Genomic DNA, 12,186 nt, shown 5'->3' on the forward strand with positions numbered 1-12,186 from the left:
GGCGTTTTAAAACCACCAGACTTTTGTGTAAAACTGAACAAATAAACCCAAACCAGGCCAAGGAAAGACTTGCTAAGAGGTGGATACAATGTAAAACTATATTCTGAAATGACTTGAAGGAAGTAATTATTTAATGTATATATAAAAATAGCTGGGGATGTCAGCAGCTTAAGTGAATTTGGGTTTAAAGCCACTAAAATCGAAATGTTTTGAATAAATTAGTGACCTACTTGTGAGTGTCACATAAGTTGCAATTGTTTAAATGTCATAGTTTTGAACTTAGAATCAGCAGTCTAGCTGCATGTGCAAAAATTGTAAGTTGGATTTGAATGTAGAAAATTGGGAACTAAAGTGACATTTAGCTGAATTCTGCCTGACAACTACCCCCGACAGGAGTTGAACTGGCTCAACAACTCTTCCGAGGCCTGGCTGCATTCGGCTGCCCCTGCCAAAAGGAGATGACACCTCTCTGATTGGATTAGGGGAGGAGCACCTGGGAACTACAGGAAACTAAACAAAGCACTGTCCCTGGCTCAGGTAAATGTTATATTACGGGGGTCGTAAAATGGCTTCCTTTTGGGAGAAACTGGGAGGGGCTGTGCCTGTGAGAGCAAGCTGAGCTTGGGGGAAGTGGATAAACCAGAAATTCCACCAGGTGCTTTGGAAAACCACACCCCTTTGGGGCCAGAGCATGATTTTTAAAAGATGGATAATTCACAGTGCGGACTTGTAAAAATTATATAAACAACATCATAATTCTTGTGATTTTTCTGTGCACATTTTAAGAGGTGTTAGGACCCTGTGGTTTGTTCTTGGGGATAGTAGCGGGAAAAAAGGTTGTTACTCCAAATGTATGCATGTTAAAAATCTGACACTGTATCATCTGAAACCCATATCCCTGGTGCACATTTGTGTAAAATCTGGAAAGGTTTAGAGGTTGTTATCTGGATGAAAAGGGGAGAATTCTGTCATAATTGGACACAACATCGTACAAAGACAGGGATCGGATGGTTTGGTGCTACAGAAAATATGTTAACTGGACCTATAATATTAGAAAAATGGTACATAGATAAATATGTATTTGGATCAGAAATAGATTTGTGTGCAATTTGACAAGGGGAGGATCCTCTGACCATAGACCTACACCATCACTCTGACTCACAACCCAGTTCCCCCAATCAAGGGAGAGAGGAAAGCTTGGCCAATAATAAGTGAGAGGGGCAGGCTTAGCTAGGCCCAGGCATACACCCATTTTCAAAACACATAAAAAGGAACATTGAAACCCAGGTAGGGACATTCACTTTCCACTTTCTTGCGGGACGCTTTGCCGGGAGACTTCAGACTTCACATCCAGAGATCCAGACTTCAAATCCATCAATCTCCAGAGACCAGAAATTAACTCCAGAATTTGTAGCAGAGAGGCCTGATTCCACAAGCTGAATCCTCTTCAGCAGACCTCAAAACCAACCAAACTATTCAACAGCCGGGCGAGCTGTTTGAAATCTTTGCCAATAACTTTTGCAAGAACCTGTAGCAGTATCCAGAAAGCAGTGCTGTATCCGGAACCAGAGAGAACCAGAGACCAGATTGCTGTGAAGAATTGCTAGCAGAAGTCCAGCCAATCCTGACCCGATCGGTGACGAAGTCGCATTCCTGTCCAAAATCTAGTGTGAGTACCCAGCTAGCTCTGTGCCAAAACCAATCTCTTAGTTTAAAATAATCTAATCCAAACTATTTTAGCCTATTAGAACTGCCTCCTAGAATCGTGTCATTCTGTCATCTTTAAAACTGAAAACTGTCATCTGTCATTCTGAGCTTTAAAATTTCAAATCCGAAAAACTACCTTCACAAAATGCTAGGAACAAGATTTAACTGTCATCTTAAAGCTAAGATTCTAACCTTTCCAACAAGCCTAGAAACGACTCCCTATTCCTTATAGTGCCTCTGTAATTGCGCTCGACGTAATTTGCCGCGATTTGACATTTTGCTTAGTTTCAGCCACGTGTAAAAAGATTTGTCCTTGCTTTCCTTTGCTGAACTTCGTTTGCAACCTGACAATCATTCATAGAGCATTGCTAAAGTGATCCTGAACTAATACAAAGTAGCTGTCACCCACCCTGAACCTCTAGAGGGGATTAAAATCATTTTAGCATTTTTTTCACTTCTTTGCATACCACATCAAAGTATATTGCCTGTGTTTCAAACTCCTACCTGTTTTCCTCTAAGCTTGCTAGGGGGGGAACTGAATTATATTTGATTGCATTCCTGAGAACTGTGTGCTTTCCTTCCATCTCTTTACCTTGCATAAAGGGGGGGGGTGACTTGTAAATGAAAAGTGATTACATTGACTTTTGTCGAAGTCATATCAAGTTATTTCTGTACTGCATTTTCATTCATCATTGCATTGTCCTTGAAGCCATAAAAGCATTCTGAGCTACTTTATCCTCTCTATATCACTTCTAAGCCATCAAAAAGAGTGTACCACTATAACATTATCCATTGTTGATCACTATCATCTTCACAAGTGTGCTATGAAACATTAATTTATTATAAAAGTGATATATATATATATATATATATATATATATATATATATATATATATATATATATATATATTCAGTAAAAAAAAAACTTTGTTAAAGGGACGTTATGGTTAAGTTGCGCTACTAAAAACCTATGAAATTCAGTGAAAAAACGTTGTTAAAGGGACGTTATGGTTCCAAGTAAAACCGAAAAACCCTTGAAATTCGCCAGTTATGGTAAGCTAAGCAACCATAACTCGCGTCACCACCGTGCACTGCTAAGACTAACACCCAGGACATCAAAGATGACATCACAAATGTCATTGATGACATCACTGATGACATCACATGTCTGGCTCACTATTTTTTCTTTTGCTGACATATCTAGGCCACATGGTTTTCTTCAGTAACAGTCAGAAACTAAGAATTTTATTTTATTTGTAGACATATCCTTCTAGTAGGTCCTTACAGTAATTCCCTTAGAGTACAGTCACATCATATGAAACATATACATATGGGAAAACACAAGCTTGAAAGACAGCAATCCTTTTTGTGCATAAAGATAATCACTAGACTTATGAGCACTTTCTGATAGTTCTGTTGTTTTTTTTTATGGCTGTACTTTCCCTGTATATGGTCATATTTGTATACATTGTACTCACACTACTTTCCTTAGGGTCCAATCACATCAAGTGATACATATACATAGGCTAAATAGCAGCTTTGAAACAGAGCAATCATTTATTTGCATGAAACTAATCAGTTAAGTTATGAATTGTTTCTGCTACTACTTGTGCTTTTTTGCTAACTTCACTTTCCCTGTATATACCCATATTGGTATGTGTTCTTGTGTCTTTGTGTTTTGTCTATAGTAATGCAATTATGTAATACATGGGTTTTATTAGCTACTTATTACATATTTCACAGTACACAAAAATCTATTAAGAAAACAATTATCATTTCATTATTCAACATATGAACATTACGAATATCATACCTTCATCTTGTACGCTGCACACAATGTTATGTTTCTGTATGAGTAGCTTAGTATACTAGATAGAACCCCATAATAGGATGCTATTTATATGAATGCATCGTTCAATGCACTTATTAGGGTATATGTCTTGCAATGATTCTTGACACTTTTTTCGCAACATAATAAGAATCCCTTCTACACATATTTCATGAGAAGTACATACACATGTAATGTCATCAGTGATGTCATCAATGACATTTGTGATGTCATCTTTGATGTCCTGGGTGTTAGTCTTAGCAGTGCACGGTGGTGGCGCGAGTCATGGTTGCTTAGCTTACCATAACTGGCGAATTTCAAGGGTTTTTCGGTTTTACTTGGAACCATAACGTCCCTTTAACAAAGTTTTTTCACTGAATTTCATAGGTTTTTAGTAGCGCAACTTAACCATAACGTCCCTTTAACAAAGTTTTTTCACTGAATTTCATAGGTTTTTAGTAGCACAACTTAACCATAATATCCCTGACTTCATATACATGTAACATAGAACATACTAACCCCCTCGTAGTGATTTTCATGTCCGCGGACTACCGCCATGTCCGCGGACACATCAAAAATCTGAGCGTGGTGAATGTAAATTTAAATAGTGTGCCCCATTTCCCCTTTGAAGTTGGCTCTGAAAAGAGCTGTGTTTTTTTTTTTTTTACAGATGCTTGACAGACACCTGTTATTTTGTATTTTTTTTCTTACTTTACTCCTAAAATCTTCACATAACCTTCTCCAAAGCAACCCTTACATTCCAAAATAGAAAGGCATTTCCCATAAAAGATATAGAAATGCCATCTTCTTTAAAATTAACAGCATTACTGGCATCAATATTCTCATTGTTACAGAAGAACATACCAGCTCTAAGCATGAAGGCACACATGCCTCGGTTGATGACACACCTAGCAATATTTAGCTGAGGACAAAAAACTGAACTATTGTCCCATATTGCCGTAGGTAGTAATGCAGAAAAAATTACTTTTGCATTTGGAAGGATCTTCATTACTGCTTGAACCAAGCGTTCCAAATCAGCCAACAAAGTAGGGGCACTGACGTTGCCCAAATGGAAAGCACCATAGTGCAAAACTACCACATGCGGACTGTTCATCGTGGTCATATCCTCACAAACTTGTACAATTCCCTGTACATTGCAATCAGGCACACTTCTCCACACCACCTCCACTCCTTTCACATCAAAGTTCTTTGCAACATGCCTGCATTCAGCGTACTGCTGTAAACCATGCACAAACATATCTCCGAGCACAAACATCCTGACTTTCTCCACTTCTGCCATCTTCACCACACACAGTCTCTTTCAACACAAATCCACAACCTCGACATCTGATTGGCTGATCCGTACAGTCTTCTTTCCATGTTGGATTTCCTGGAAAAACCTGGATGTAGCACGCCCTGTCCACGAACAGCCGCGGTGTCCGCGGACGGTGTCCACTTTACTCTCTGTGCCATTCCCTCATTGCATACAGCTAAGCAATCACACAATACGAATAACGTCCTCAGAACAACCCCATTTTGTGATTTTTTGAACATTTCAGGACAATTATTATTTAATTATTCAACATATTAACATTACACATATTATACTTTCATCTTGTACTCTGCACACAATGCTATGTTTCTCCATTAGTAGCTCAGTATACTAGATAGAATCCCATAATACAATGCTATTTATATCAATGCATCGTTCAAAGCTCTAATAACGGTATGATATTTATTGCAATATCCTTGACACTTTTTTCAAAACATTATAATAAAAATCACTAGTACACAAATTCCATGAAAAGTACATACACACGTGATGTCATCAGTGATTTCATCAATGACATTTGTGATGTCATCTTTGATGTCCTGGGTGTTAGTCTTAGCAGTGCACGGTGGTGGCGCCAGTTATTTTTCAAAGCTTACCATAACTTGCGATTTATAGGGGTCTTTCGGCTGTACTTAGAACCATAACGTCCTTTAAACAAACTTTTTTTAATATCACGCAAACAATATACAAACATGGCGTGCAAAAACCAACTTCTACAGATGGCTTTACACAGAATGTTGCAAAGTAAGAATTTATGCTCGTTCACAGTGAAGGTCAGCTGCTTCCACAACTTCAACAGATGGCTTTACACAGAATGTTGCAAAGTAAGAATTTATGCTCGTTCACAGTGAAGGTCAGCTGCTTCCATTTTTTTCTCGGGCCCCGGAGATGCTCACGAAGCGGACTATAAGGTTGTATTGTGTTTTGACCTTGATAGACAGAGATTGTGATGAAAGACTTCTCTTGAAGGAGTGTTGCTAAAACGTAAGAGAAGATAAAGATGAAATTTCTGAAACGAAACTACTTTTATATATTATATCACTATGCGAAAGATCGTTGGCACACGCAGAGTCGTATTTTGGGACTGCACCACTCGTAGACAATGGAAATCGCAATTGTACTGTAAGTAACCCTTTAGATTACTTTATACCAAATATAATTACAATAGCGTAGCATTAAAGACCGCTCAAGTTGAACTTGTTCGTTGAAAGTGGCATAATGTTTTCTACTGCGCACTATCACCGCCGAATTGATCCCCTGTCGTTTAGAGGGCTCTGAAAAAGGCAGACGACACAGGGTGGGTTAATATAAATAATTTAACCGGTCTATAGGCGGTCAAGCGCTCTACTCGCTGTGCCACTTCACTGTAGCCTGTCAAGTGGCACAGCGAGTACAGCGCTCGCTTTGACATCCGTGCACAGCTTGCTAACGCAAGTTTGAATCCCGGCAAGGCCAAACTCAGCCTTTCATCCTTCCGTGGTCGATAAATGAGCACCACACACGGTGGTTAATAATAAGCACCGCTTAGATACCTCACGGTTCTTAGCGCTATATGAATGGGAAAATATTATTATTTTATTATTAACATACTCTGTTGCAATATCTTCGATAGCAAATATTTTCACGCCCTAATAAATAAAATGATGATTTTTAATGAAGATCGGCTGGTGAGACTAATTTATGTTTTTTAAAACAGGTATGTGGCTCCATTTTGCCTATGTCACGATTTACAGACTCCAGCAGATGGGGTCTTCAACTGCCAGGTGCAGGTCCAAATACACAACTTCATGACCCTCACCATTTTATGGGACAATCGCCAAGGACCAATATGCCCTTACGCAGTACTAGCGGCTACAAACAACATACCAACCAATAGGGTGGTCTAATGGCTCGTTGTTGGAGCAACCTTCCGATTATCAGAGCGACCATTTACTGCTTTGTACAATGTACAATCCTGCTGTTTACTTTTAAACCACAGTTTCATATTCCGAATTGTGGCGCACTGAGTTGTAAGCTGATCTAACACTCTCTGTACCGCAAAGGAACATCGCGTGTCTCAACATGAACTTTTGCGGATCGACAACAAAGACAAATGCAAATTGCTGAATATTCTCTAAACATTTGATGTCAAATACATGTACTTTACAACATTTACAATCTTGCTGTTTGCTTTTAAATCACAGTTTCATATTCAAAATTGTGGCGCGCTGTGTTGTGACATAATGTGTGTTGTCTTCCGGGTTCTGTGTAAAGTCACGTAGTACTGGAGACGACTGGGCGCGTTTCATTACGCACCCTGTAACGTCACGGAGAGAGGCAGGGAATATGAATGCTTTGATAATATCAGGCTAAGGGGCGGGAGATATGATTTAGTGTCGCAAAAGCAAGCAGGCCAGGTCAATAGCGCCAGTCATAGGATTATCACATAATGTCGGCGCACACCAGCCGGATTTATCGTTTCTTTAGTGGACAAAAAGTCGGCTCCCCCCCCCAAGGAAATTGTACTATTAGCGGACAAAAGGAGTGCTCTTAAAACACTTTCACCCTGACAACGAACAATACAAACAACGTTCTCAGAACACCCCCATTTTGTGTAATTGCAACCATTTCGCGACACTGCGAGTGTTCTTAGAACACATTCACCTAGACAGATTACAATACGGACAGCGTCCTGAGGACATCCCCAGTTTGTGTATTTACGAACAATTAAGTACACCGCAAGTGTTCATAGCTCATTTTTACCTTCCTTGCGAACAAAAATGACACATACTCTGTCCTCTAAACACCCCACCATTTAGTTTATTTACAAAATGTCAGAACAGCCGTGTTCTCCGCGGACAAATCGAACGCAACAAAAACGTCTAGCACATAAAAAAACAAAACATTGAACCTATCTCATACTCCCCCACCCTCCCCAAACACTCTTACACACCAACACACGGCACTAAATACAATTTTTTATCCACGTTTCACTGCGCTGTACGCGGTCGACTGCGAATACAAGATGGCGGGCGCCACAGAAAATCTGACGTGCTCCACGCCCCTCGCCGTCCAATCAGCGAACACGTCGCATGTCCGCGGACATGACGCAAGGCCATGGGCCAATCGGGGTGCTGTCCGCGGAGCGAACAGGGAAGTCCGTCCGCGAAGCGAACGCAGATATCACTAATTTTTTTTGCCTTACATTTTGGTCATTTTTACAAAAACTACTGGACAGATTTACACCAAATTTACAAAAGCACGCTTTTGGGACCAGGCCGCCGCTCCTGCCGCAAATTAGGTGTAAATCCGTCCAGCGGTTCGGGCTGTAGCCGTGCGCAAAGTTTTTCCCATTCAGTCTATGGGAAAAAAAAAGTTTTGGGACCCCCCTATAACCCCCCCTATAACTTTTCCCCCCCTGGACGAATCCTCACCAAACTTTGCAAAGGAATTCAAAGTGACCCAACTACTTTCTTTGCAAAGTTTGGTGAGGATCCGTCTAGGGAGAGCGAAGTTATAAGCCACCCAAAAAGTGCTCTTCCTATGGAAACAGCAACTTAACCATAACTACATGGCCACTACTGTGGCCATGTAATATATATATATATATATATATATATATATATATATATATATATATATATATATATATATATATATATATATATATAGTTTAATTTTCAAATAAACCTTCTTTTAATTTGCAAAACAAACCTACTTCTTGGCTCAGTGCGGTCAGGGGGATTCTAAGAGACGGGTTTTATATAAGGGTTGTCATCCAGAGTAAATGAACTGGACATAAAAATATATCAATAAGGGTTTCCCTCAGCATCCCAGACTAGGCATTGACTTAGCTGTAGTGTTGAATTGAATCCGCTTACAACCTGGAATGTGAGTGCACGTGTGCAAGACCAACAAAGAGAGGGGTGTGAGTATATGAGTGAGAGTGGAAAAGAGTGTGGAAAGGAGAACCACATGGTGTTTTTTGGAATGTTGAAAAAAAAGAAGACTGCTCCTGAAGAGGGGAGCATGACATCACAGTAGTAGAATATTGAGATAAAGTAAAGTGGAGATTCCCTTGAGAGAGAAGGGAGGACATTGCTGTGTCGTAAGAAGTGCAGGTCCTGTAGCATAGAGCACCGGGAATCCCTCTATCCCGAGGTAAGGGAGAAGAGGAGGAAAAGTAAATCATTGAGTAAATAAGTGTTTTTCTTCGACTTTTGCTATAAATATTTTATATGGAGGTGTTTGGAGTGGGGCAAGATGAGCCCTGTGTGTATGGGAAAAAGGGTGATTTTTTGTGATAGTATTTGTATTGGGAAAAGGATATGTTGGGGAGGGGGAACTTGGTTGTTTTTTTAATCAAATGTATTGAGTATTTATGTCTTAGTGGAGCGGGGGTGGCTTGCTAGAGGTTTTGTCGTAGTGTATTGTACATAACATTATTCAGTTTAAAACCATAAAAGCAACTTAACATCACATTCAGGGCATCATAGATAAAAAAAAAAGTAATTCATGTTGGTGATAAACATTAAAATCTTAAAATGATCCCAGAGCACACTTGTATCAATCACTTTTCGCAATAAAAAAATCAGGCTCTGTGTAGAAATGTTGCAATAAAATGAATTAGATTCACATCTGAGGTATTCTTGCAGAAAGTCACGGCCAGGTCTGTTGTTCTAATATACTTTTACCAAAATACTGGCAATACATACCACTTTCTCAGGAATATATACCCTGGCAGAACAATAGAAAGTGCTTAATTTTCTCCTATGGTTTGCAACACATTTTACACCCCTTCTCCTGAGAGTTTGACCAACTTGCCATAAATGTGGCTACTTTATGGGTATTGGTGCGTAATTGAATGTTTAAAGCTTGGTTGTATGCGGGAGTTACACAGTCTAGGTACAATTCAAAACCTTCTACCTGTTTCAGCATTATATAAGGTGCGCCCATCTTCAACACAGTTCAAGCGCTTCTCATCTGGCTTATTATAGCTGTGTGGTACTTGGTTTTGACTTTGGCCTTTAAGCTCTGAGTTAACACCTCTGGATTTTCTCAGAGGGCCCTCATACCCAAGTCCGCAAAGCCTCTGGGAAATAATTGAAGCCATGCCAGAGTGTCAGATCCCATGTTTTTTTTCAAACAAATCATTTGATCTCTATATTTGATAACATGAGGAGTGCTCCATATCCTAGTCCAATACAAAAGTGGCTTAGTGGCAATCTCTTCATGTATAGGCTTAAAGGCTCATTCCCATCTCAAACTTGCTACTGGGGGTCCCTTAGATTGCATTAGTATGCACTGCAAAAATGTATTGTCTACCACACAGTTGCCCCACAGTTCAGCCCCATACATTGCAGCTGCCTTGTTATTGGTACGATTTGATAGCTGGGGAAACTCCACCCCTACCCAACTTGTTATAGAAGCAGTAAACTCCACCGCTATATTTCTCAAGAGTCACTGTAGCCTTACAAGATGTGCTGACCATGTAAGGTCTTCAGAAAATCTGATCCCTAAATAGTCGCAATGGCTCAACTGTTCTAGCACATAATCACCTACCAACACCTTCAACCTGATTTTCTTCTAATTCCTTCTTCCAAATACCAACACCTTTGTTTTCTCTAGGTTCAATGACATAGACAGCTCCTGGCATTTCTCTATACAAATTTCCAAGTTGTGTCTCAGTCACATTGGGGATTTTGTGCATAGCAGTACAGCATCATCAGCATAGAAGAGTGCTGGGAACCTGTCCTGCTCAACCTTGGGTGGTCGAGACAGGCAGCCAGCAGTCCTCTAAGATGACGTTTATATACAAACAGAATAAGAGGGGGCAAGCACACCCCTGGTGGACACCCCTCTCTGCTGCAAAGTAATCAGTAGTCTCCCCATCCAGCCCCCACCTTATGGATGCCCTGTTATTACAATAGAGAGATTAGATATTAGTCAGAAGGGAATCTGAAATGCACTTTCACTTTAAACGGACCAGACTTTACTACCGGATACACTGTCAAATGCTCTATGAAGGTGCACGAAGACTGCATAGACCTTGGTATGCTGGACTGAGAAATATTTGGCCAGGATTACATTCGGCATAAGGCATTGATCCACAGTACTGATACCAGAGAGAAACCCTGCTTGGAAGTGATTTAATATATGATTCTCACTGGCCCACATTTGTAGGCGAGTTGTTAACACTTTGGCATAGACTTTTCATGGTGCATCCAAGAGCAAAATAGGTCTATAATTACCCGGCTTCCTATGCCCCCCCTTTTTGAAGATTGGTACAATGAAAGCACTAGCAAAGATTGTGGCACATTCCTTGTCTTTGCAGCATAATCAAACACCCATTTGAGCTAGGGGGCCCACACACAAACCTCATCTTGAAATAAGTCAATTGGCAAACCATCCAGCCCTGGTGCTTTCCCCCCTCGCAAGACTTTAATGACCTCTGTCACTTCAGTTATGGAGCAGCTGATATGCGTGCCTTTATCTACCCCAGCATAGCAACTTTCAGTGGATGCTTGGGGTATTTCCTGGCCTTTTTCATATGGTGTGCTAAAGTAATGGAACTAGTCACTGGGGGGTTATGGTTTACGGTCGGTGTTCCATTTTCCTTTCATCCCCCAAAACTGACTGGCAGAAGTTGACCTGGTCACCTTTCTTACAGTAGTTTTAACAATTTGTCTTGGGAGGATAGCTCAGCGGCAATATGCTTTTCTTGGAAGCAAGTGCCCCTTAAATTCCTCAAGTGCGGCTTATCTATTTGTGGTGCATTCCTTAAATAGGTTAATAAGTCATACTTAGTTTCATGACAATCGCTATCAAACCAGCCCTTTTGGCCAATGCCTGCTTTCTTATTTTCCCCGGCAACTTGTTTTCTATAATAGTAGTGTTTTTTGTGTTGTGACTGTTTTTGTTTTGTCATATTAAGTCATTGGTATTATAGTGAAAAATTATTACGCCAATCGAACACATGAGTAAAGAGTTTCCCATGTTCAAGGATACAATTTTGAAATATCCCAAGGAATGGGTGCATGGGACAGAAGGGAAAGTGTTTACTGCGTGGCCCACGGAGGGTACACATGATAGGCGAATACTCATGCATACGTACACACACCTGTGGTCAACTTACAAAGGTAAACAGTTGAAGAATACGCAGAGCATACAAGAATTATGTAAAGTATATGAAGAGAAAGAAGAGGCTCCCGAAGCTGGAAATAAAGAGGAAGATAAGACACCTATGCAGGCCACCGCACCACCCCTCATAACGAATGCACCAAATCTGCACAAAGTCAGGTGCCTGCGCAGCTGAGTGGCTCACCTGCCAACGGAATA

Source organism: Ambystoma mexicanum, chromosome 12 (genome assembly GCF_040938575.1).
Source record: "Ambystoma mexicanum isolate Mex_15411 chromosome 12, UKY_AmexF1_1, whole genome shotgun sequence".
Lineage (NCBI taxonomy): Eukaryota > Metazoa > Chordata > Amphibia > Caudata > Ambystomatidae > Ambystoma > Ambystoma mexicanum.